Source organism: Lonchura striata, chromosome 1, assembly GCF_050655825.1.
Source record: "Lonchura striata isolate lonStrDom1 chromosome 1, ASM5065582v1, whole genome shotgun sequence".
NCBI classification, from domain to species: Eukaryota; Metazoa; Chordata; class Aves; order Passeriformes; family Estrildidae; genus Lonchura; species Lonchura striata.
The window spans coordinates 112,743,763-112,770,696 of record NC_140703.1 but is presented as its reverse complement, the minus strand read 5'-3'; the positions used below and the strand labels follow the sequence as shown (position 1 = coordinate 112,770,696).

Genomic DNA, 26,934 nt, shown 5'->3' with positions numbered 1-26,934 from the left:
GATCTCATGCAAAACCACATTTTGCTCTCATTCAGTTAGTAAGTTTTTGCTGTCTGATTTCTGTGAGCATATGTAATGAAAATATTTGTTTTTAAAAAAATGCCTGGAATTACAAAATGCTTTGGGGGAATCTGAAATTTTAACTGCAACAAGTAAATTTTGTTATGTGTCATAATAACAGTTCTTACTGATTATTGCTAGTGGTGTTGCCTGACTGATGTAGAGAAGGGCAAATATGGGAAACATAAGGAATGCATAAAATTAGTGTTTTTCAGAGGGAGGGATTGTTGTAGTTTTGTGTCAGCTTAGATGCTGAAAGGGTTACGTGGCTGGTTCACCTATGTCCCTGATTTATTCAGTTGTTTGGTAGCACTTTGGCAGTGTGTGGATTCTGTAAAATATTTTGATTGTGTGGACAGCAAGACAACGTGGAGATACCTACACACGTGTGATAGAGCAGCACTGAATGGTGACACCCAGAATTGTCAGCTGGCAGCAAGTTCCAGACTCATTAATTTGCATGTTCTTGGACCATGTGCTGGTGCACATCACATTCCTCTTTCACACATAACACACACCGACCTCCTGGATTTTGGTAACTTTTTGTGACTAAATGGGTTTTTTGAGTGAGAGAATAGAAATTGTTGTAATAGCTACAGTGAGCCATGGAAATTTCAGATGTGTGGTGTGTACCACCCTCACCCTGGAGCATCTTGAACGGGTTGTGTTCCTTCCATAGGTCATTTCAGTGTCTAAATAACACACGTGCACACTCCCAAGTGTGGCAGTGAGGGGTTGCTTCTGGTAGCACCACAGTTCCCTGTCTCTCAGAAATTACTCTTTCCCCTGCCCAGGAATTGAGGCCTGGGTTAGCTGCTGCACTTCTAGTTAGCCTTAACTTAGGGAAAGATTTTAATAGGCAAGGATGCTTGTTTCCAGTCCCTGAAGATATGTTAAATTTATTAAGTGGAAAAGGAAGGAGTTGCTTTAAATTACTTTTCTTCACTGCAGTTCTTTGAGCAAATTTTTCCCCTTTATATTCTAGTTGTATTGAGGTTTGAAAACTGTTTCTTGATGTGGAATCTGTTCTCTACAAATGCAGATACACTTTCTTCATCTATCTGTAATACTAATACTGCAGATAGTTCTTCTGCCCCTATAGTTGTTAGAAATGCAGTGTAACATGATTGAAGTAGTTTTCTTTGCGGGTTGTCATGTTTGATTGGTTCTTAAAAATTATTTGACACAGCTGAAAAGTTGAGCTGGTATTATGTATTTGCTTGGGATTTGTGAGAAAGATGAGACATCTTTAAAAAGACATGTATAAGAGACGTAGCAATTTTATAGTCTCGTGATAGGCTGTTAATATTTCTTTAAATGTCTTGTTGAAAATCCTCAACACCAATAAAAATAACTTCAGCCTAAGCTCCTGCATGGACAGACAGAGGTGGAGTGCATATCTAAATTCTCCTGTCTCCTACATATGATAAATATGATATATCATTGGTTTCAGTTCATAATGCCAGAGCATCATCATCAACTCATTTCTGTGAAGATCTGGTGTTGCTCATAAAGGCTGATGAGCAATAGAGATTTAAATCAAGTGATTTACTGGTACAAATAGCAGTATCTTAAAAGTTCAACAGTCCCAGGACAGAAAATCTGCTTTTATAGTTCAGCTGGATGATGTAAAGTTCAAGAATGAATTGACTCAAGCAGCCTTGCTGAGTTGCTGGATGGCTTTGAAGTTGATGATGGAGTGATGACCTACAAATTGTTCTTTCACTTTCACACCATCTGTCTGGCACATAGGAGATTCTCTGGACCATCATCCTGCCCAAATGGTTAGGCTGACAGTTTTTAAGCAGATCCTCTGTGTTTCTGACTTGTTTTCAGAGATAACTGACACAGCCCAGTTGTGCAACTCCCAGCAAAGCTTTGCCTTGTCTAGGCTTGCCTAACAATACAGATGCTGCTGAATCTGACAATTCCTGGCGATAAATTTGAACTGAAACTATTTGTCCAAGAGGAACAGTTTAAACCTCCTTTTCAAGTTTGTGTACTATTATATCACTGCAATGTCTCAAAAGTCAAATCATCGTGTTGCCTAAACAGATTTGAAAAGGTGGGACTGGGTGTGGCACACAGGAGAATATGCTCTCCTAAAAGTTATTCTTTTTTTGAATCCAATTTCTTTATAAAGGTGAAAACTTATGTTTTTGACTATAATATACAACAGTCAGATATGCTGTTGTAAGCATCCAAGTTTAGGGAAGAAGCTGTAGCTGTTCTTTTAAAAAAAATAGAGTATATTGGCACAGCTCATACTATGTATTATAAGATGGAGTATTGAGCCAGGGAAACTAATGATCTGACAGAATTATTGCCTAGGAACACTGTGCAAGCAACATGTTTCTGAAATGGAAATACTCACTGACTTTTTGTGTAGCCCTGTTCAGATTCTTCCCTACTTCTAAAATATGTTTTATTTTTCTGCGAGAGCACAAGTGAACTCTAGAACATCTCAGCCATCAAGAAGTAAGTTTTCTAGGCCAAGTACTTACTTGTGGCTGTGTCCATGTTGAAAATTTCTGGTTGTCCACAAAGATTTTTGTAGAGGGTGAACAAAACCCCTTCATTTTGAGTATGTCAGCTCTTTCTTGTGTTACAACAGTGCATGCCTGCTTTTAGTACTAGGCAGTGATGCAACCCTCCTAGTGAATCTGCAGACTGGAGTTATTCCCTGCATAATGAGATAATCAAAGTCAACATCCTGAAAAAAAATTATGCTTGCCTTCTAATGGTCACTCTGCACTCCATCTTTACAATAACTCTGCCTGCTTCATGTGCAAGTACCTTTCTGCAGAATTTTGGGCTCCTTTTTGCACATCAGTTTCTGCTCTTGAAAAGTTATGCTCTGTAGTTATTATGTGATGAGATTTGTCTGTTTCATAATCATCTTGAACCAGATGTTTCACTTTTCTTCACCATCAGAAATATCTCCTATAAATAGATGTATAGTGCTGTACAGTTTTGTAGCTGTCTTGGTCATGGTGAAACTGCATGTTTATAAATCAGTGCTCATTTTAAGAGCAACATCTGGTCTAAATTTTGTAGCCAGCTGTTCACACCTTAAGGAAAACATCACAGGTCTGGATGGCTTGTGAATAATTAAATATTTGTATTTTACTAATGTTTTGGTGCCCTTGTCTAACAAGTTGGGCAATACACCTGAAATTATTTCTATTGGCAACACTTTCTATTCTCTACCTTCATTGCGAATACTTGGAGCACTTGTTCATTTGAGAGGCCCGTTTTACTTTTTCCTTTTTATATATATCATTTGCTTTGTCTTTTTTTTTTTTTTTTTTTTTTTTGTGTCCTAGCTATATTTGGGGGGTAGGGAACAGATATTAAAACCCCGAATAACAACATTTAAAAGAACAGACTTTTATAATGCTTATACCCGATACTACTTTAAATTTCAAGCTTAGTTAAAAATGCTACTGTGATAAGGAAGGCTCAGCATTTGGAGATGTGCTTTACAGAATGGGATTTGAATGCTTTGAATGGGAGATGATGGCATTCACGTGACCATGTGATATCATTCTTGGTTTTGTGTAAAAACTGGAGGTGTTTGCCAGTATCTACCTGCAGATATAAAGGGGAGGCTTGTGTGCTAGCAAGTTAGGATAAAAAGGGTGGAAAAATTTGGAATATGAAGGAGATGAGATGTGACCATTCTGATTGTTTCAGGAGGAATCTGTGGAAATTAAAAGAATTGAAAATTTTATGGGTTTTGAACTATTTCCTTGATTCATTTAACATGTGGGAAGAGTCAACTTTCAGGCAAATCTTACAAGTTGTATCCAAATTCACTAATTAATAAAATGACAGCCTTTGAATGGAGGAGATACTCATGTAGCATCAGCAAATATTTAACTCCTCAGACCTATGGCTTTGGTTAAGCTTCTGGATGAATTAATGAATATGTAAATATTCATCATTAATGGTTATGTTTGTAGCATCGCTAATCACTTATCAGTGCACAAGTCTTTTTAAATCAGTTTAGCATGTCTCTTGTAAAGCTTGAGCACGTTTAGGTGCCTGATAAAGCACTGACTTCTCAGTAAGTAAATGAGGGTAAAAGTGTTTTGTTGGATGTGTTTTATGTTCACTAATAGCAGTCAATTTGCACTGTGCTTACAAATAGACTTCTTTTTGGGAGCCTCCTCTTGACATAATGACTGAAAGAAATGAAGATTATCATCAATAATTAGTGCTTCCAATTTGTCTCTAACAGCAAAGCCAGCCTCCAGGGTGCCAGCTCCCCAAGCAGGCAGGTATTTTGCCCTGTGCAGTGGCCCAGGGGTGAAGTGCCAGGGTGCCCCTGAGGCAGGGCTGAGCTGGAGCCCTGGCCCGGAGAGCTCCACGCCTCCTCCGAAATTCCTCAGGGGAGGAAGGAGTGGACGGGAAGCCTCCCTCCCCACAAACAGCTGTGGAATGAGGATGAAATCCAATGTTTATTCTTTCTCCCGGAAACTATAGGAAATGTAGCACTCACGTCCATTGCATAATAGTGTTTGCAGTTGTGATAGGGAAAGCCTGAGTAGGGCACGAGGAGAGCGAGGTGTTAGAAACTGTGTTCTCAGGAGCAACCATAGTGTGGACTGTGAAAGTCTTAAGCTGCTTTATCAGGGAACTGATCCTTGTTGAAGAGATTCTGAGCATCCTTAGAAGATTTTTGGCCTTCCTTTAGTAGGTGCCAGCTGAGCTGCAGTGCAGTGTCTTGGGAGCATCTGTTGGTGCAAGCAGACAGGAGGATGTGCCTTGTGGCTGGGGAGAGGAACTGGAAGTTGAGTGGCTGCTTTGTTTCCACTCTGCTGCTTGCTTAGCCCAGGCAATCTTTTGGTGGAAGCTGTCTGTGATTTATGTGTTTTCTAAAGGAGCTGCTCACTTGATTGCTGTAGTGGCCACTGTTGTCAGCTACAGGAGTGTGGCTCTGCTCTGTGCTACTCAGATGGCTGAGAAGTTGAAATGACTGATGATACCCAATCCTCACACACAGAGCATAAAAACGCTGCCCTTTGTCAGGCAGGTGTGGTGTGAGCTTGTCTCTCGCTAGTGACACTGCTTTACTTGGGAGATCACCTGCCTGTCTGGAGCTGCTCAGAAACTGCTGAGCTATATCAGGCAGGTCTCACTAAAGCCTTCTTTAGTTCAGCAGCTGGAGAAGGCAAAAATCTCATGTCACATTCAGAAAATCAAAGTGCTTTCCTCCCAACTGGCTTATGACTGTAGGAAGAATGAAGCTCTGAAATCAATTTACAAACTTACTGAAAGTCTGCTGGTGTCCAGGTGATGCTCCAGGTTGCAAGTGCCTTATTGGTTTTGTTCAGCTGTTCTCAGTAGTGAATGAAGGGGAGGAATGGCTCTTTCCTGAATGTGGAAGGTGATGTCTTCCACTAGGTCTGTCCGTAATAGCAGCAAGGTAGGAGAAACCTTTATGTAAGAAGAAACTGAAAAGTACTAGTTTCTTGTACCACAAAAGAAAGCTCTTATGACTGTTAACACTGACAAGAAAGAGCACCTAGATAGGGTATGTTTTAGTACCGTTTAGTACCATTATTATATAACTAAAATTCCCCTGAAAACATATGTGGCTCATACTCGAGAAAACGAGTACAGAAGGTGGAAATGTATTTGAATCAGAAGTCTGAAATTGCCTCTTAAGTATGAAATACCGTGGCATGTCTTGCTCTTCTGTCAGGATTCAGCTGCTCGGTTACCTGATCTGGTAGGGAGAGGGAGGAAAAAAAACTGTATTAGCAAGATGAGTGCTGTGTTTTCCCCAGGATTTTCTGCCCAAAAGGTTGCATATTGTAGCCAGAATGCCCTTCAAATTTGTAACTTCACGGACTGACTTGTTTGCTTTGAACACTTCCAATATGCTTTTGCTGCCTGACAAATTTGCCTACTGTAACTTTCTTATTCTGTGGCTGAGGTTAAAAGAAATACTGTGGTGGAGGAGCAGTGTGCAATTCAATACCACAGAAGTACACATCAATTAAAAGGTGCCTAGATATGGGCAAAGACGCTTAATCAAATATTCATTTAGGGGAGGGGGTAAAACTCCAAAAAAAAAGTTTGTATGTTGTAGATAAAATTGCTTCTTCATGATAGCCTGGAGAGCCAAACCCATGGGGAAAACTATTCCTGGGATGTCAGGTAAATCTGCTTTTAAAGGGTTGCATTCAGTAGCCCAGTGAGGTGGGAGCAGTGAAGGTTCTGATGGATATCCAGAGCAGCATAGTTCTGTAGTTAAGCCAAAGGTGTTTTCTACCACCTGGAATCCCTGTTTTACTTTCCCTGAAATATTTGGTGTAGAGTTAATTCTTTGGCATCTTATACTTGGAAGTGTAATTTCTATGGAATTTCAGAGATGGGTCTTATGCTTCTGGGATGTGCTGATAACCAAAAATTGTTAAAAGAACTTTCTTAGCTGACACCTTGATTTAAAAACAACACACCCACTTCATTGTGATGCTATTCAGGGAAATGATTCAGTGCAGTTTCAGTGGGTTTAAACAATGGCCTAGTGGCACACCTATTTTGTAGAAAGCAGAGTTTTAAATGGGATGCCTGTTTTCTGCAAGTCTATCCATAGCTAACAGCTGCAAGGTGATACTCAGTAGTATCTATGTCCTGTACAGAGCTCCTCTCACTGCATTCACTTTTCCCATGCACTGAAGACTGCCGAGTGAATTGGAAATATTGGAATGATTTGTTGGATCCTTCAAGTTTTGCTTTCAGAACTGTTTTATCTTGCGGTAAAACATAGCTAGGGCTGAGTTGATTCACACACAGTATATGCAGCTAAGTCCATTTTAAAAAGTATATTTGGTTTAGGTTTTTTTTTTTGCCCCCCACTCTACACACCATCTGTAATAGTATAATAGCTTATTTATCTTTATCTCTTTGTTCATGGCTGGTTTGAGTTGCAAATAGTAAAATACTGAGGACAGCTCACGGTGTGGAGCTCAGCTTGCAGTCTTCAGTTCTGTGCATAAATTTGTGTTCAGAAGCAGGAACAGTAGAGCTGAGGCTGACAGTGAGTGGCAGGCTGCAGTGATAAAGATGTGTGTGAGCACACCTTCATGCTGAGCACTGGTGTGTCAGGGCAGAATCCCAGTCTGGAGTCTCTCAAATTCAATGTGAACTTTGCCTGCTTTATCCCTGCCCACGTGCACCTCGGGCTCGCATCTGAGTGTGACTGTGCAGTGCATGGGTACTGTACAAATGAGTCAGTTCCTGTTCCTTTGGCTGGAGCTTCGTTAGGAGTTCTCAAAAAAGTATTTCAGAATGTGGATGTGGTCAACACAGTCATTTTCCAGGCATCTTAAAGGAAACCCACATCAACTGTGAAAGTGACCTTTTAACTCCTCTGTCCTGCCACTGTCAGAGCTCAGGCAGTGCTGGATGGGAAAGCTGGTTTGCTTCCATCAACATCTGCCCTCACAATTTGCACTTCTTGCCATTTAGATTAAGTGCCTGGTTATTCTTCAGGAGAATTTCCTATAGCCTGTGCCTGTGTATGACTGATCACTGGTGGTACTACACACAGTTAGAAACAACTTCTGACAAACTCTGGGTCATATTTGGTTCTTCACTCATTTTAGTATTGAAAGCAGTTAAAACCATTAGACCTGTAGTGTTATTTCTTAGTTCTTAAGGCAGAATGTGGTGAAAAACACTTGTACTGCATCTCCTGGGGTTTAAAATAGAGCTTCAGTTAAGTAAGTTCTCTTGAAGGCATCAATTATTAAGAGTCTCTTTTTTTTGAGATGTCAGAGGGATTACTTTCACTGAAAATGTCTGCCTTGTATTATGAATCTCTGTCTATTTAGAATGACTTATTTTTAAACAACTTCACCAGAGTCATCCTGCCTTATACCATTTACTTATTTTTTTTTACATATAATGTTTGTGTTTATGTGCACCGGGATCTAGGCTCTGAATCGTATTATCTACAACATTACTATTTTAATGTTCTTCCTCTACTTTACTGGTAAATGCAGCTCTGCTATCTAATTGTCATCTTGTGCTGATGTTTGTGCTCTTGCACTGCTCTGGATTTCCCAGCTATCCAGTGATGCTGTGTGAGGCATTCTGCCAAGAGTAGGGAGATGCTTCCCCTGGGAGCCTTTGGAAGGCTGCTACAGTGGGATGGCAAGGCAAGTCTCCAAATGGGAACATACTCTTCATGTAGAGAAAAATGCTGCTAGCAGATGATGGGAAAATGCTTTGAACCTGTGTTGGAGGGCAGAATTCTCAAGTCTCTTCTCTGGAAATCTGTGCATTATTTACAGTGCTGACTGTGCTGTATAGGCACAAAACAATTAGACTGGAAAAGCTGTGTTATCCCTAACTCTAAAGCTTGTGGTGACTCTGCTTTATTAGTAAAGCATTGAGCCTTCCTTAGAATATTTGACAGGAAAAAGGACTTCTGTTGCATTACCTTGTGTTCACATCAGTAGTTGTGAATCTCTTATGGGCAGAGAGATAAAAAGAAGACTTACTCTGAATCCAATCATGTCATTAGCAGACACAGAATGGAGAGTCAAGGGTGCCTGTCATCCTTGCTGCCTATCAGAAATATTCATGCATCTGTTTTTGTTTGGGTCTCCTCACTCATCTTTAGAAAGGAGTGAGACTGGCTTTTTGATAGTAGTTCTTGTGTTACTGCTATGCATTACAAGCTGTCAGGCTTAACTAGACTTTACCTGATGATTTATCAGTATAAATTTACCTGGTGTTTTTAAAATGTTTTGATAATATTTAGAATTTTAACAGCTGTTACGCTACAAAGGCAATGTTTCCTTCATTTGATATTAGGAATAAAAGTATGCAGTGTGTGATCTAAATTTTATATGGCCACATTTCAGTTCTATTAAATTTAAGTTTTCTCAATGTCATCTTGACCTGTAATAGGAATCTAGTTCCAAAGGCTTTGCTTCAAAGATTAAATTTAAGTGCAGCAATGCATCTGACACATTACTGACTGTTGTACAGTATTTTGCAGTGAATGTTACTTTCCTTGTCCAGCTAACCTTGCATTTAGATAAACTACTGTGCGTGAGTATAGAACTCTGCCACTTACCTCCTGTGCTTATTGCAGAGATTACTACTGATATGTCTCTTTTTAGACCAACAAACCATGTAGTGGCACACTGTCAGTGTCTTGCAGCTGTAGAGAGATGGAGACCACTTCACTTGTGAAACAAATCTCCTTTCTGGAGTGCACTCCTCATTTACAATACTGATGCAAACAGCTGAAATGATTGGTCTGTGTCCTCTGCTTCCTAATTCATACTTAAGTTGGCTTTGAGTTTTGCCCTTTTGAAATGCTTGTAGTATTCCGATGTACCCTAAGTCTTTGGGTTGTTTGATCATCCTTGCTGTCCTGGTCTTGAAAACCCTACCTTTAAGAGACTATTCTGCTGTCATCTGTTCATGCTGCATCTCTGATTATGAAAAAGCCCTTTTGGGCAGAAAGTTGTTGAGTTGGAGTAGATCTGATTCAAAAATGCTCTGTTGTTTATTCTAGTGTACTGTGGCTAACTTAGTACTTGAATACCTTAAAATTACTTGGAATAAAAAAAGCAAACAATCCCACAAAACCCTTAAAACTTATCAGAGGAATAACCAGGACTTGCTCCTGCTCTGCAAAGGTGTTTCTGGGAGTAAGACTAGATAATGCTTGTTTAGAATAGATGTCCTATGAAGTAGCTGAATTTAGCAATGACTAATTGTTAAATTGGGCATTGCAGTGGGCATTGCAAGTAAGTCAAACTGAGTGAAATAGGGCAGGTATAGCCTGGGTTTCTATAATACAGCCTGCTTTGAGCTGGTGTTTTAAGCATATTTAAACAGGAATAATGGCTTTTCAGTGGAATTCTTCCCTTGGAACCTGTGGTCACACACTCCTGAAGCAGTGCTCGTTCAGGCCACATCAGGAATGTCATGAGAAGCTCCAGTTAAATCTGCTGTTGTAACACAGTGTTCATAACTCTCCAAGAGACCTTCTCAAATTGCAGAATGAGGTTAATCACTGTCTGCTGCTACACACTGTTGTAGTGGGGTGTTAATCTCAAAGCTTTGGTAGCAGATACTGTTTAATACACAGTTCAAAAGTGAGACCACCTTATGATTGCTGTGGTCTGCTGTTTTGTCATAGCCTGAACCTATTAGCAATCCATACAAGATTAGATATTACTGGTATTCCATACTATCCAGGATTTCCCTTCAAGAGGCCTTGTTCAAACCCACTGGTATTGTTGTTCTGATTCTTCTTCTCAATATTGTGAATTCCTGTCACCATAGTCACTGCTTGCCCTGAATAAATTTGCCTTCATTGTAAGGTCACCTTGGTGAAGGACAATATTTCTTCCTGTTTGTCCTGGATGTACTTTTGAATTTTTGGGTATTCCTGAGATTCTTGAGGTATCCCAATTAATTGGATATTCGAGTGAGTTACTTTTCTGTTCTTTCCAGTCACATCTTACACAACAGTCCTGGGCTAATTTTTGCCTTTTTCTTGGAGATGGTCTAAAAACAGTCCATGTTACGGAAAAACTGAAAGATAATCTTGGCAAGATTGTGAGTGGGTAAAACAGCCTAGAGATTGTATCTACCATGAGAGAAGATGCTTTTCCAGCTGGTGCCTCCTCTGTTCGGTTTTGTGGGAGTTGTATCACTTGCACAAAATATTTCTATAAGTTCCGTCTTCTCTTCCAGGTTCTGTATTTCCCCTTTTGAAAAAAAAAAAAAGGTAAAGTCAAAGTTAAATTTTAATATCATAATATGTTCACATGAATTTTTTTGACCTACTAAGATTGCGGGTTTGTGGTTTTTCTTCAGGATCCTATTTGATACTTACCCCAGACTTTTGTGCCTTTTTAGCATAGTTACTGTGACATTTTCTAGAAGTTTAGTGATTAGCATTCCCTGTGAGCAAACAGCTTTTGCACTGATGGATGCAGCCCCATGTTTTGGCTACCTCTTAATTATCTGTATGATGTCAAGCACGAGAGGGCACCTGGCTCTGACTTACACGTGTCACTCACTTAGTTGGTGGCCTTATGATACAACTCAGCTGGTGGCCCATGTCATACAGTCCCAGGTCCAAACAGGCCTTTCTGCTGAAATGCTTAAAGAAAATGAAGCACTATTGACAGCCATCCCTCTCCCTTGCCAAGGCACTTGTTTTGTCCTTATTTACCTGATCACTCCAGTGATGTGTGTGTGTGGATTTATGTGGAAGGAGCCAGGGGCTCTTCATTTTAATGGTTGTTTCAGTAAAACACAATTTTCTTTTTTCCCTAGGGATCCTTAATTCCCTGTATGCTTTAAAACTCCTCTGCTGATAAAGCTAGAACTGTGTGACTGCTTCCACAGTGTTCCTGGGAGTACCAATTTGGTATAAGAATCTTGTTAACTTTGAAAGCATTGATGCCACTGTCCCTTACACATCACTATTCCTGTTTTCTCCTCAGTAAAATACAGGATATTGCCTCTGTAGAGCTGCATTAATTGGTGTTTGTAACCTGTGTGTGACTTGCTGGTGACTATTACTTTATGCAAATTTAATACCAGTAAATATTACCCTGGGTTCTGCAGAATAGATGCCTATTTTAGGAAACTTCTTAGTACATTGTACCTGTTGCTTTTCTGCTAAACGTATTTCTCTTCACTGTTTATGGTCTAAAGGAAGCAAAGTCATGTGAGCTGTGGGATAAACACACATTTAGGTCTCTGTGGCACAGTAGCATGCTGTTGTCATGTGATAATCTTCAGACAAGATAAAATGTGCCCTTGGCTTTCAGATGTCCCTAGAAAAGCTTTCTTAACACTTGAAGAATTGCAAACTTTATTTTTGGTTGTTGAAAGGTTCTTCATTGTCTAAGTCATTTGCAGAAGACTTATCTAAAACACCAATTCTGGTTTAATTTCAAATTTTTTCAAGACCTTAACTGCATCTGCACTGTAGTCTGGGCATTATGTTCAGATTTCCAGACTTCTGAGTGCTTTAATGGCCCCTGATGATTTTTTTTTGGCATCCACCTTAAGACTATATATGTGTTTTTGTTGAAGCTGTAGACTATGCATTTTCTTTGACACACTTAAAAGTTGCCCCCTTGTGTTTCAGGGTAAAGATTGCTGCTGTGTAAGATAACTGGGATACCTTGTGTGGACTTGCTCTGATTTTTGGGCTGGTTCTAGCACCTATGAGAGGAGAAACGTGGCTGTCATCTAAATTATGGCTTGGAGGGATAAACTGAGTATCTCTGATTCTTAAGGCACAATAATGCCCAAACCATGCTTGTAGCCCAGATTCATAATCCTACAGGATTAATTGGTTTAAAACACCTATCTAGGTAGCACTTTATTGTCTTTCTCCACTTGCCCAGGTCTGCTTGGGGGACCAGAGTTACTTTCCCTATAGCACAGGCAGGTGATCAGAAACATTTTAAGTTTTCAGCATAGATTGTTTCATATTGCACTTGGCTGAAAGGGAGGGAGGAAGGTGTGTTTACCTCCCCCAGTTGAATTCACAGGAAGACAAGTAGGAGATGGTGGGCAACAGGAGAGGGAATGAATTTTTATTCCCCACCCTTCTGTTGCATATTAGGGTGTGATACAGGAGCAGGTAGCTTTGTAACATCACCTGCATAATTGGCTAATCAAGTGCCTTGTTTTGTGAAGTTAACACAAATGCTGTTCTCCTCTGAAGTAAGTACTAACTGCACTTAGAAGAGTAATTATCTTTAAAGTAGGTCCTTGAGAAGGATAAAGAAGGATCACACTGTCAGTGCTGCGAGTTAGTCTTAGAAATTGTTGGCACGTGGCTTGTTACCCAACTTCTGGATCATCCAAGCTGGTCTCATCCCTGGTGTGATTTCACTTGTTTACTAAGTGCTTGCCATTTCATGCTGGTGTTTTCTTTCCCTGATATTTTCTGCACGTTAAGTATCCAGCGTGAATAAATTAGTGTTACTAAAGATGAGGGCCCCTGTTTTCCACACAGACCAGGTACTATAGAGGGTGGAAGTACGTGATAGCTTGAATTGAATTGCATGGCAAGGACATAGCAGGGCTTTCAGAGCCCAGCCATCAGATTATGTGCTGTAGGGGTATTGAGAAATTAGGCCTGCCTAATTTCACCCAGCATCAGGATTTATTAGTATTTAGTCTTGTCTTCAGCTGAATCATATCAGCACTAAAATACAATCTTCTGTGATTACCCATTTCGTTTCTGCTCATGTTTCAGCTGCATTGCTTGTCAAATTGTTGATATTTGGCATGCTGGGGGTGTGCTGTTGCAAGGTGCATGCATGCTGTTTAGAAAAAGGGAATTAAGCTAGCTAAGAAACTGATAAAATAATTCTTTGGCTGTTGAATCCTTAACATCTCTACTACAACAGTATTGATATGCTGTGAGCACCAGCTATTTGCCTCTTGAATGGCTGGGTGGGTCTGTTCTGCACGTGTTCTACACCCTGATGTGTTCTGAAAATGCTCCTGGGCAGTGAGTCTGGCAAACCCAATGCAGTGGCACAGAGGCTGTGACTGCTGAGAGGAACTCGGGACACACAGGTTTTTTCACTCTTTTTTTTCACCTTTCTGTGCTCTGGCAGCCACCTGCACTGTAACCCTGCCTCATGCTTCGAAATGTTTGGTTTGTGTCCATGCAGGCAGGTCTGGCTGTGGGTGTTTCTCTAATACCTTTCCTGTGCACAGCACTCCCTTCCATATGTCTAGTAAAAAACAGAGCTGGAATCCTTTGGCGAGGTGTTTGTTTAACACCATGTACCTAAACAGAAATTTCACTGGCACTGTTTGCTGCCTTTGTATCAAATTCTACCTTACTGCTCATAAAATTGTGATTTGATGAATAAGTTTATTCAGTTTCTCACATTCTATTACCATCCAGAGGACAGTTACAATACACTGGAGTATGAGCATGCACTAACAATAGCTGACAACTGAATGTTACTCACTTGCAGAACAGTGTGGTCCGAATGTAGACATTATAGAAATTTAGTTCATTACTTCCTAGCATACAGAAGCCCCTAGCTGAGGGATCTTAACTCATGCTTATACCCTTCCATGGAAGTTTTTCTGCCACTCTTCAAAGGTGCAGTCTTCATTATTCCATCAATTTCATGAAGAGCTTTCTTAACTCCTTATGAGACACATTTTATTGTGGCTGTAAAATGTATGTTGAGTTAGTCTGCAGCTTGGCTTGGTCATTTTTTGCATGCTCATATAAGTAATTATTTACAGTATCCTTTAGGGATTTTTGCAGCTAAGTCAGTTTCTTATCTGTATCAAATCCTTCAAAGGCCATGTCTGTGAGGTCAGTGCAGAAGAAGGTCCTGGTTAAAGGTAACTGTTTGCATTTATCAGCAATCAGATTTTAAAAACAAGTTAGTTAGTTGGCCTTTGAGAGTGGTTTTGCCTTTAGGAAATTGTTTTAGTAGGCTGTGCCAATTCTGTACCTCCCTAGGCTTGCTCATACTAGTGCTCTCTGGCAAAGCAATTTAAGAAATGTCTTGGGCAGGATTTTCATAAATCTATTCAGCCCAATCAGAAGCTTCATTTAATAGAGCAATGTATAAATAGTGCAGAGAGTCAAGTGACCATCAGCTGGTCTGAATGGGTTTGACCACTACAGTCACAGGGTCTGAGGTATGCAGGAGCTGGGATCACTGAAAACATGCTTTGCTGCAGAGATATCCTGGCTCTGGCATAATTATGTAACTGCAGAGGAATTCATGTGTGTGAGAATGAGTTTTAATTGGACACCTGTATTTAATGTTTCACCTTCTGTGTCATTACCATGGGCTCTTAAGAAAGAAAAGTTACTGCCTTGATTAACTTTCCCATTTTGTTAAGTGGTGTGTATTGCAGTGCAGAGCTGAGCTCCATGATTGTGAATTTCCTTTGTAAACTCTGTGCCTACTCGCTTGAAACAATGCACTGATCTGTTTTACTGAATTCAGAACTTAAGACAGAATGGCTCTTTGCCTAAGTTCATATTAGGTAATTAGAAGTTCTTGGCATGCTTGGTAAATGCTGAAATTCCATTGTATTGTGCATTAGGCATGAGGAAATATTTCTTCAACTGCAGTGCCAGTGCACTAAATTATGTGTTTTGGCTGTCCTTGGCGATGGCTTTATTAAATCTCAGCAGAACTGTCATCTCTGGACTTGCAGGGATGCTGGCTTGCTTTTGTTTGGGAAGTTACTGAAGCTGGCATCCAGGTAATGATTTTTTTAAAAACTATTTTTTTTTTAAAGTATCCAGCTTCCCCACTTATAAATATCACAGTATGGGTTCTAAACAAACCAGTAAAATGGCATCTATTTCTTTGTGATCAGTTCACTGGACACCAGTGGCTGTGCTGCCCAGGACAAAAACATTTTACCAGATTCAGTAGCTTCATGGAAGGAGCTATTGTTCAAACACAAGTAATTGGTATTTCCCTTCTTCCTTTCCCCATCCACCAAAATATTTGTACTGAATATCTTTCCCCTGCTTCATTACAGATTTTAATGCTTGTCAGTGCCATCCCTATGCTTAGAATGTATTAGCCCATGATGTGACTCTCACAGCACAGCTGTTTGATGAGAACCTACCTGATTGTTCTGTTCCCTATCAATTCCACATCTAGACCTTTGATTTGCAAAGTTACATGTTTAATCCAAACTGGAAAAACACTGGTGGCCTATGCTGTTGTGTTTCCAGCCCTGACTGATGTACTTGAAGATCATTCAGTCATATTAAACATACCTGGATTCAGCAAGTAAAGGTGTGAATCTGTTAGGAGGTGATTCACGTGTTTTCTGATCACCTACCTTTGTATTTAATGCACAACACGCATCCAGGTTTGTTTTTTTTCTAATTTTAGCATGATATGGTGATGGACTCGGTTGCATCTTGCTTTTTTTGGCAATAAACCTTTATATTAAAACAGTTCACCAGTGTCAGAGCTTTGCCTGTTGGATTTAGATGATAACAGATGGTGGGCTTTTTTCAGTAACTTGGTATTTTTTGCTTTCATGAAGCAGTGAGACTTCTGTCTGCACAAATACCAAACCCAGGCACTGCTCAGGATTATGGTACAGCTTGAGGCTTCAAGTTGCATATGTGCAAAGAGCTTCTGCATCTCTGAAGTGTTCACAAACCTCCTCCCTTTCCCTTCCTGCAGGAGCTCTGAAATTGAAGTGGCCCAACCTTTTGTTGTCTGAGGGGTTTAGACTTTTTCCTGCTGGCCTGCTTAGGGCTGGGATAAAGCTGAGTCCAATACACACCCTTAAAGTCTGGGGGTCTATTCAGCAGCTGCCCCTCAGCATCACCTGCCCTAAAACAGAGGGTGATATTTGGGTTCATTGCTGTGCTCATCCCCTCACCTTACTTTTCCTCCTACAGGTGCAGGGGCTCTGGCTAAAACTCACAAACGACAGAATAGTTGATAATGTAACAAATAAAGTTTTTTCATTAAAATAAAAATTTACAATTTAAGAATAACACTTGTACCACCAAAAGTCTCATAAAGCTGCTGTCTGAGCCTCTTGGCCTCTCCTTGAAGACACAGTGACCGTGCTGGCTTGCTCCAGAGCCTGCTTGACTGAGGATGGAAGGGGAGATGTTTCCTCTGAGTGGCCCCAAGCCCAAAGTGCCTGTGGTGGAAAAGCTGTCTCCTTGTTTATGGAGGGATGATCCTTTGCCTCATGAATACTGACAGGCCCTGGCTGAGAGGGAAGCTGGAGGTGTTGTGCTCTGAGGTTGGAAATGGCTTTAGCTCTAAGCTGCAGCATGGTGGCAATACTGCAGTGGGTTATGTTGGCTTGTCCTGAGGAGGATTGAAGCCAGGGAAGGGTTGGGATTATTGCCTACAGAAGGAGGGAGAAGTGGACAGGTTGCAGTGAATGTGTTGTGCAAATCTCTGCTCCAGCAGAGAAGCGTCCAATTCCCATCTTCAGTGCTGCTGCTTTCGTGCCTCTGGTACCTGTTCCTGGGAAACCTCCCTGTTCTGCAAGCTCCAGAGGTTGGAATAGGTACATATGGCTAAATAATGTTTGTTCATCATTAATAAATGCTATTGTGAAACCCTGTTGTGAAAAAAAGTTCAGCCGTGTCCACATGGTTATATTACAGTGGTTACATAGTGACTACCACTCTTCCAGAAGTATCTGACAGCAAGCTGTTCTCTTATTTCCTTTGCAGTTGACCAGTCTTGAATCACCGCTGATATTGCTGTAATCAAACATTAGTCATAATAGTACTCAAAAAAATTATTAAAAATACATTAAAATTTGTACAGTCAGTAAGACTGACTGACTTTAAACAGAGTTTTGATTCTGTGTTTAAAAAGAAAGGGAAAAAACCCACTTGGCAGGCTGATGGTTATTAAAATACTCTGTCATTGAAATTGAAAGTTGCTGTGGTGTGTTTTTGCCTTAAATTGATGTTTGTTCAATATTCGTTCATTTCCTTCCTTCCTAATCTCCTTCCCTCCCCAGTTGCCAATCTTCCCAAGCTCTTCCCTAACCTCCTCCCCTCCAAGTTGTCAATCCTCCCTTTCCCTGGAACGTTCCCTGTCACTTCTACTCCCCTCCCCTTCTTCCAGAGTGTTCCTGTCCATTTAGTTACACTCGACACCCCATTTGTTGGTTTGTGTTGTTCACTCCCCTATTACCCGATAGGTTTATGATCTGTCAGTCCCGCCTTAGACCCCTCCTCAGTTATTGATTATTGTTCCTACACCCCTCCTCCTGAGTTTCTGTATGAACCCTTCTGTTTGCCCTCCCAAGCTGGTCTTGGGCACCATTTTCTCCACCTAATAAACCACTCTGGAACACCCCAAGCCCTATGTCACCTCCATGTGTCCCCACACCGACCCATCAGGTACCTGGGATCGCAGAGCTCGCAGGGGGACAGCTGCTCCTCTCTTCCCTCTCTGCCCAGCGTGCAACTGCTTGGAGCATCGTGAGATGCAACAGAAAGTCCTCCCAGTTCCCAGATAAATGTTTTATTTAAACAAATGCTTGAAATATTTAATGAACATTTCTAATTTGATGGGCATTTTTTGTTTGTTTTTTACGAAAAATGACGTTTCTTGCAGTGAAAATCTTAACACGTGCAAGAGTTCAAGGAGTTAACTGGAATACATTTCAGCCACCAGTGAAAGACCAAGCTGGGCAGGAATCCACTGGGGTTTTTCTCAGATGTGCTGCACTCTGCTGGGGGCAGCTCCTGAGCTGGCAGAGAGAAGCCAGGATTTCTTCATTTAACAACAGAGACAGAAGACTTCCCAGCCACCATGAATGGGAGATTTTTGTGCAAAGGCTTGATGTGCTGGACTGATTTCTAATAGAAATTCACTTTAAGAGTCTTTCCTTATCTCTGCTAAATTACACAGGAGCTGTAGTTGTTTCCCCACTGCAATGAGGGATGTTTTCCCATTCTGGGATTGCCCCTATGCCTGTAAATTTACTTTTATTTACTGAATGCTCTTTCTGACAGACTAAGAACAGCCTGGTTTTTCATAATTCATGGGTTTTTTCATGTCATGTTGTACAGTATTGTTGGAGGATTAAGAAGAAACTTAATGTGACTTTGGTTCTGCTATTATTCTACTTCACGTTTGTGAGCATTTCTTATTATTGGCTTTTTGGGGGCAGGTCTTTACTAATACATGGGGATGGAACAGTTTATTTCAGAATAAAGATGCAGGAACACTGTGAGTACTGTTTAACTCTAAAAGCCAATGACTGCATACCTGAGGTGACTTCTGGCAACACACTTTTCTGTTTGCTGTCCACATGGAATCTGTGTGATACCAATTATGGAAAAGTCTTTATTTACAAAGGCTAATCTCCAGAACTCTTTCACGTACTGATTTTATTTTTTTTTTCCTGATTGTTTCTGCAGGTCGTTTTGGATTAATGCTGTGGATCAATCAACCCAGAACTTGTAGCTGCCCATCAGTCGCTCAGTAGTCAGTGTAGATTCTGTCTTTACAATCAGCAGCTACATCTGGCTACTGGGTCTCTGATGACATCTCCTACCTCCTGTCTAGCCTTTTTGTTGGATTTGTCTTCTCTCCTGGGTGCAGAACAAGTTCACAGTGCAAACAAGTTAACTCCAGAGGTGTGGCCCCAAATAAAGGATTGGATATCTGTTGGATCTGCTTCATAGTGGGAATCAGATTAAATACCTGGATGTTGTGGCTTGGAAAGTAACAGCCTTTTCTGTAGCCTAGTCCTAGGGTTTACAGTAGTCAAAACCCATGAGCATATTTGCAGATTTGAGCTGAGAAGATCGGTGGGTTTCACTTTTTTCAGTGAAGGATCTTTAGCCTCTCCTGTGAAGGAAGGTATTGAAGCACCTTTGCTGACTGCATACCTCCAGTGTGTTAGGGGAGGAAACCATACTGTGAACTGGGTGTGCACAGCTGGTTTTTATCAGTTCTGTGTGAAGACTGTCCAGGTTTGGGGCATGAACCTGGCATACAATGTAGATTTCTGTGTTTGTTAAGCAACAGCTACATTGTCTGCTGGGTTTCCAGCTGCCTGGAAATACAAAGTGGAGGGTTATCTACAATTTTTATTTTTGTTTGGTCAAGTTACCTCCCTTACGTCTCTGAGGAAGACAGTGCAATTCATGTCCAGTAGCTGCCTCCCCCTCTCTGCTCACACTAGGGATCCAGCTGGTGTCAGCTAGAGCTTGGAGACAGTAGATTTGAAATTAGTTAAGAGGATAAAACTTCAAGGAATTGAAGTGTGGAGACACCTGCCCGTGAGTAGATGGTCAGGCAGAAACTAATGCCTGCTTTCTGAGTATCCATTAGTTTCCCTTGGTAATGGTGTTTCACTTTTTCTTTTTTTCAAAAATCTTCAGATGGAAAGCTATATATGTGTGTGCTATGCAGTTATGGAATTCTTTTTGGAGAAGGGAGTAGTGGGGAGCTATTTATAGGCCTGACTTTTGAAAGTATGCTGTGTATAGTGTGACTTATATACAGAAAGTGCCTAGGAATAATTGGGGAGGAATAAGATAATGTCTTGAGTGCTGATTCCAGCTGGATCTCTTGTCATTTAGTGGTACCAAACCTAATACGCTTTACTTGTGCATCATATCCACCACACAGTGAGAAAAGGGCAGTTTCAGTTTGAGAACATCAGGCCTGGAATAGCAGGGGACTGTTGTCCTTCCAGACCTGGTCTGCAGTCACAGCAGTAAATGGGGAAGCTTGTACATCACATGTCTGTGCTGTTAACCCTGCACTGGTGAGCTCTGGGCCATCTCCCCATGGAAATCAGGAGGGTTGTGATGGCTGCTGGGTATGAAGGAATGGATGGTTTGGCTAAGCTTGTCTGGACTTTACAAAATGTGATTTTAGATCAGCAGACATCCAGAATCCTTCATCTGGAAGGGCAATACTCAGGGGGCAAAGGGATCCTGAGTGAGTGTTCCTGTTAAAAACTGTGTATTTTGTTAAAATGAATAAAACTTCTCATGCAAAGAACTGTGTCTTTTCATGTTTTTTATAACCACCTTAGGTTTTCACCAGGTTGTTTGAACCTATAAAGGGACTATAAAGCTGTTCATTACAATGTCTTATGCAAACAGCCCCTCAATACTTGTCAGCCTGACTGCTCTCATAAATACACATTCACTGATGCACTTGTACCTTAAGTAAAAATGTACAATTACCAACAGCCAGTAGTTGGCACAACTAATCACTCCCTATTGAAATACCTGTGGATTGTCTAGATAGCTTTGAAAACTGCTTGTGAAGGCTGAACAATTATTTATCCTTTGCTTTGTTTTCCTCAGTGCTAGCCTGTTGGCATCTACATCTCTGATATTGCAGAATTGGTAGGGACTTTGATATAGTTGAGTCTTTTTCTCAAATTAATTGGCACATTCTCAGAGGTATTAGTGATGTTTCATTCCATAGAACCTCCCAGGTCCTGACCAGCATATGCACAATGTTCCTAAATGGTAATAAGTTACTCTCTGCAGTGTTTTTGTGTCTCATTCAGCTTCAGCACCATTAAGGTATCAGAAGCTTTTATTGCATAGCTCTTTTCCTCTGTTTATGGTTGTTCATCTCGACCCTTAAGGACTCATGTCAGAATAAGGTACATCTGCCCTAACTGTGTATATGACAAACACCATAAAGAATTGAAGAGCAGATCAACCTAATGTTTAGCATCAAGCCCCTCTCCTATTCAGTTTCACTTCCCCACTGTGTTTCAGTTAAACTTTACCATGTTGAAATCCCCTTTGTGGGCAGGTACTTCTGGTTCCTCTTCTTTTTCTGTCATGCTACTTGGTTTTGTATATGGACACCTTTAAAATAAAAAAATTGAAAAAGGAAAAAAACCCATGCACTTTGCTCTGTTACCTTACTCTGAGGTTCTTATTTTGTTTTCAGTGTCTAGCATAGCTAATGGAAGCATGTAAAAGTGGTTACTCTTCCTACTGTGATATTTATTTATTTTTTCTTTTTTTAGTTCTTTGTTCCTTCTGTATGGATTTCAGTGAAACTGGCATAAGTGCATGACTCTTCCTTCCTCTCCCCTGCTTAGGATGCCTTTACTCCTGGTTAAACTGCTGCTAACTGCAGCCACAAGTCCTTCTTCTTCAGCTTCAATGAAAGAAACTGGATCCTGTGACATAACGTTTTCCACCTGTTTGACCTTAGTGAGGTTCTCAGGGTTTGCATTGCCTTTGTGCTTGTGCTCCCAGCAATACCCATGGCTATATTTTCACGATGTTTCTCTGCTGTGATGCTCATGAGTGTGAGACCTGGCTAAGGTGTGAAGGTTGTTCCTCAGACAAGAAAGTGAAACCAAGGTTCGTGCCTGGTCAGAGCTGTCCCTCTTTTCACAGCACCCTCTGTCTGCTGGGAGGGGAGTGAGGCCCTGGTACAGGTGGCCAAGAGAAGTTTTGTGTGCCTCATCTCTGGAAGTGTTCAAAACCAGGTTGGAAAAAGCCCTGAGCAGCCTGGGATAGTGGAAGGTGTCCCTGCCCATGGCAGTGGGGGGAATAGGATGATATTTAAGGCAGTAAATGGTGAGAACACAACTGCTAAAAATCTTGGCTATATCCCTTCGAAATGCAGAGCTTGGAGTTTGGCATTCAGACTTGATTTCCCCCTAATGTTCCCTCTTTCCTGCCCAAGCAAATAATGGGAACTAAGATAATAGTGGCAGTTGGGTCTGTTTGACCTGTAGATTGAAGAGGATCACAGTACTTTCCTAATTTTCTATTTTCAGTTGCATCTCAGTTTATGTAATATCTTCCCACACTGATATTTCTTCCCATCCTCTGACTTGCTTTTACAATTGACTTAAATATCTATTTAAATCTTAATAGCAGGAAGAACAATATTTTTACTTTCTGGCTCCAGATAACTGCTAGGAAAGCCTTGCTGCCTACTATTTCTCTATTCTGTGACAAATACTTCTGTAGACTCTAAGCTTTGTTTTCTTGGCTATGTTTATTCTTTCTATGCAAATCAAGATTGAGAGGGTACATTTAGCCCAACCTTGCTGTACTTGCAGCATATCCTTCCATATCAGTACATGGTAGCGGAAGATACATTCTGTAAGTTTCTTAAAAAAGAAAAAAATCCAAACAACCCTGCAGTCATTAAGTTTCTGAAATGGCAGTAACCAATATTAAAGCTGAGACAGGGACACTAAAACTCAGAACTATGACTTGTAGAACAGAATAATGACCGGGTTGTTTTAATTGCCCAAAAGTGTGAACAGCCATTCCTAATGGGAGAGCTCCATCCGTTGGATAGGTGGCTTGTAATTAAACTATGGAAACCTGTAATTTGGACTTCTGTTGCTGTCCTGGGTAATTGAGCAGATTTTGATTCCTGTGCACAGCTGCTTTTGGGGACTGTGTGGTTGTGGCTGATTTCCCAGCTCCACTCAGCACAAAGGGATTCACCTATGGAAGGTCAGGGCAGAAGGAAGGTGTTGAGGGTTTTAGAGCAGTCTTTTGGAGACCTTCCAGCGGGTGCATTTTCTTTCTCTCACCATGAGCCAGCATTTTCCAAAAGCATAAACACACCTGGGACTCCTCACCAGAAGTGCCCTCTTCACAACGTGCTTTGGTGGCTGAGTTGAACGATGTTGGTGTGCTCGTGCATTTTTACTCTGTAAATCTCCCACTGGTCTCCTGAATTGGTGTTTTGGGCAAGCTGAACAGCCCTGGCTCCTTTGTCAGGTAGATGTCTCTGGGCCTCTCACAGAGGGTTGTAGCACAAACCCTGTGGCATTGCACTGCTTGTGTGCAGTGCTACAGGGCCTGTCTGCCTGTGGGGTTGTTTGTACTGTGATGTATTGCTTTGTACAATAAACTGAAAAATGGGACCTTGCTTGTGGGTGTTGGCAAAACAAGCTTCTGCTGAAGAGGTGTTTAGCTCAAGTGGTCCTTGGCGTTGGAGAGCCCTGCAATTTCTCAATCTGTCCTGTCCCTGGCTAGCCAGCTACTTGTAAAAACATTTAACCAAAACTGTAGAAGGCCTTGAGAATCCAGTTGAATGCTGGCATTTTTCTCCTACTGTGTGGCTTTACAGTTCCTAGTTGTAGCCCACAGAAAATGCTGAATAGTTGTAGGAGACTGCTGTAAGGCAGTTGTGTGGCTCTGGCTGTACAGCGGTGAGTTTTAGTTCAAAGGCTTTGAAGAACAGTTGCTGCTGCTACACATTAGCAAACTTTATCCTTTCAAGTTGGTAATTTTTCTATCTGCTCTGAAAGTCTTGTTCTGTAGGTTGCTAAGTAACACCCGCACGTATTTAATTTTCCATGCAAAACACCTTTCCAAAATTAGTGTCTGTCAAGCTCCTGAAAGGTAGTGGTGATGTGATGCAAGTCAATCATGTTGCCTGCTGTAGGTGTTAATTCTCCCATCTAAAGGCACTTGCAGAATCACTAATATGGTGAATCTCCAGTTCCTTTTAGCTGCAAGAAAACAGTATCTTCTGAAATACTTGCACACTAATTCCAGAAAGAGAAATGAATTGCAGGGGACCCACTTATAATATCAATTTGTTCATTATAATTTAAAGCTTAGTTTTCTTCAGAGTGCAGAGTTCTGAAGGGACCTACCTACCTACCATTAGGAAGGAAAATTACCTATCATTAGGTAGATAATTTTCCTGTGCTCCAAGGCTGGCTGACCACTGACTGGGTAGATGCTGAGGATTTTAGAGGGGCCAGGCATCATGAAGATGTGAGGGAAGGGTTGATAAAAAGTGTAGGAAACTTTCCCTTTCTTTTAACCTGTTTTATCTTGTAGAAGGAAGGATTGGATCTGCACTTTCTCTTTCCCCACCTCTAGAAATTCAGTATACTGTTCCACTGGACATACGTGCTATACCAGACACTTCAAGCATATTTCTTCCTGTTTGTCTGTGAGTGTTCCCTGGTTGCTTGTATAGTCTAGGCAGGTGGGCTGAGCCTGTTTTGAGAAGAATATCAACACCTGAACACTGTGTATGCTGAGACCAGGAGCTGCTATTCTTTCCTCGAGCATGCCTTCTCTGTTTCATGGACTTAGTGTCTTGTACCCATCTGTGGAGAACTCTGGATAACTGTAATTACATGCAAAACATCCACATGAAAGACTTTATAATTATGGCAGCACAGCCAAAACTACCAGAACTTTGTAGCTGCAGCAACAAATAAGCCAAAAATGAATGAATTTGAAAATAAACAAACCTTCCACTGTGTTTTCTGTCCTCTGTGAGCCCAGGCAACTGCTGCAAAGCACCATGGCAGCATTTGTCATGGTTACTATAGAACCGACTCAGGAGGTGTAGGATTAGGAATTGCAAAAACCTTTCTTAATGTCTCCCTCTATTTACTTACAGACAGATGTGAGTGTGAGCCCTACCTGTTGTTGAATGGCCAATCTGTAGAAGGTTCTTGATCCTTTCTGCCACCCAGTTCCTCCTGGCTGTGACAGCCACCCCGAGTGTGACTTGGCTGGTGATGGATGTTTTAACTGCTCTCAGTTATTGCTACATTGGTCTCATTATCAGTTCCCTGAAATTTTTATGTCCTTCTCAAAGGCCATCCCCATTTTATCTTCACCTGGGGTGAATAATGCTAAAAGAAGGATTTGAGGTACTGGTTAAGAGGTATTTCAGAAGCCAAATTTTCATGGAAGATTTTGACCTCAAGTGAACTTTCTGGTAATTTAGAAAGACATGGATTTACATGGTGGAATAGGCTGCCAAGATCCTGGGTTTCTTTGTGTTTAGCAGTGTTACGAAAAACAAAACCATTCCAGTGGCCAAACTCCCTTCAGTTCTCCCCTAACAACAAGGGCAGTGTGATTTAATGTGTTCTCTTGGATTGAAACTTTTGCTGTGTTCTGGGACCACAAAAGAAAGTTGCTGTCCAGAATGCATGTTTTAAGTGTGTCAGATCTTCATCTGCCCTGTAACATCCCTGTTTCTCAGATGCAGAGTTTAGACATAGTTAAATTAAAAGCCAGTCTTTCTCCCCCCTTCTCCTTGTGAAAATCAGATTTGAATGGAAGTCTAAAATGCTGCCTCTCCTGACTAGCTTCTCAGCCCTGAGGGAAAAACCTGCAGAGAACTGAAAGTCATTGCTGTCTTTATTTAAGAGAAGTTGGAAGGCAGAGGAGAGGATCTGAGTTTTGGAAGGCTTTGAATTCTGATCAGAAGAGAGAGTTCTTTACTGACACAGCTATATAAATATGAATATAACCCAGGGAAGTGGGAGACCAAAATTTATCACTTGTGGACTGTCCTGACCCCTGAGTTTTAGACTGATGGGCAGCAGGGGGATGCATTCCCCTAATAAAGTAAATTGTGCTTCAAAGAAGTGGAAGTTCATACACCTGAAGAGTAGAAACACAGCTGTGATTTAGTGGTCAAAGGACTGAAATAAAGGGTGGCTTGAGGTAGGAAACCTGCTCCTTAAATGTTGATTAAAGAGCTCCTGGCTGCAGCAGCCATAGGAGCAGGACTGTTACAGTGGTGTTTTGCTTCTCAAGGACCTCCTAGCAGTGCATTTTGTTTTCACCTCTGTTAAAGGACGAGATGGACTTGGTCCCAGTGTTTGTGATGGGAGAGGGCACAGGACTGGAATCTTTCCTGCTGCTTTCTCGTGGTTCTGTGAACTTTGCTACTTGCTCCCTGCCCCAGAACAGCCCAAGTGGGAGTAGGACTGTTCCCCCACTCCAAATGTGGGATGGTCAAGAGACTATACCTGAAAATTCATCAGATTTTTAGTCAGTTAAAAACCTAAGTGAACAACAGTATTAATTTTGTCTGACTCTTACATACCACACAGTCTTAAGAAAATGGAATATAAAGTTCAGACCTCAGCAGATAATGCTGCAGGGTGCTCTCAGACACAGCTGGTGCTTTGGCTGTCCATAACTGGGACTCCAGGAACTCTAATTGGAGTTTATTAAGGTCTGGTGTACAAAGACAAGCACCTCTATTGGTGTTCATTATGTGTAACACTCTCAGAACAGGAATATAAACTCAGAAAGGGATTTAACTACAGTTAGATACTTCCTTGAGTGCTGTGTTGACATTCATTGTTTATCTGTTCAGACTAGTCATATTTGGAAACACTGTTCTATTCTGACATATGACTTTTCCCAGGAGCAGCAAGACTCACAACGAAGATTTCACAATAAAGAAAATTCTGTTCCTCTTTGTGGGAATGTTATAGTAAAGCCATGACAACTCATTTGGCACAAGATTGTTTTGTGTTCAGCAAGGATTCCCCCTCCCCCCTATCCCTACACATTTTTGATGTATTTCCATGTGTTGAGGTTTTGTTTTGGTTTTTTAA

At 41.1% G+C, this 26,934-nt stretch overlaps 1 long non-coding RNA gene across 5 annotated transcripts in view; it reads left to right on the top strand.

The window, feature by feature from the left end:
- Positions 1-26,934, top strand: part of LOC110475696 (uncharacterized) — a 338,194-nt gene that overhangs the window by 254,169 nt on the left and 57,091 nt on the right. The window contains exon 4 of one of the 5 annotated variants that reach the window (XR_014957037.1): positions 19,001-20,597. The exons of the other annotated variants lie outside the window; for them this stretch is intronic. This is a non-coding gene — a long non-coding RNA (uncharacterized LOC110475696). Of the gene's footprint in view, positions 1-19,000; positions 20,598-26,934 lie in introns of those variants that run through there. 5 annotated transcript variants of the gene reach the window in all.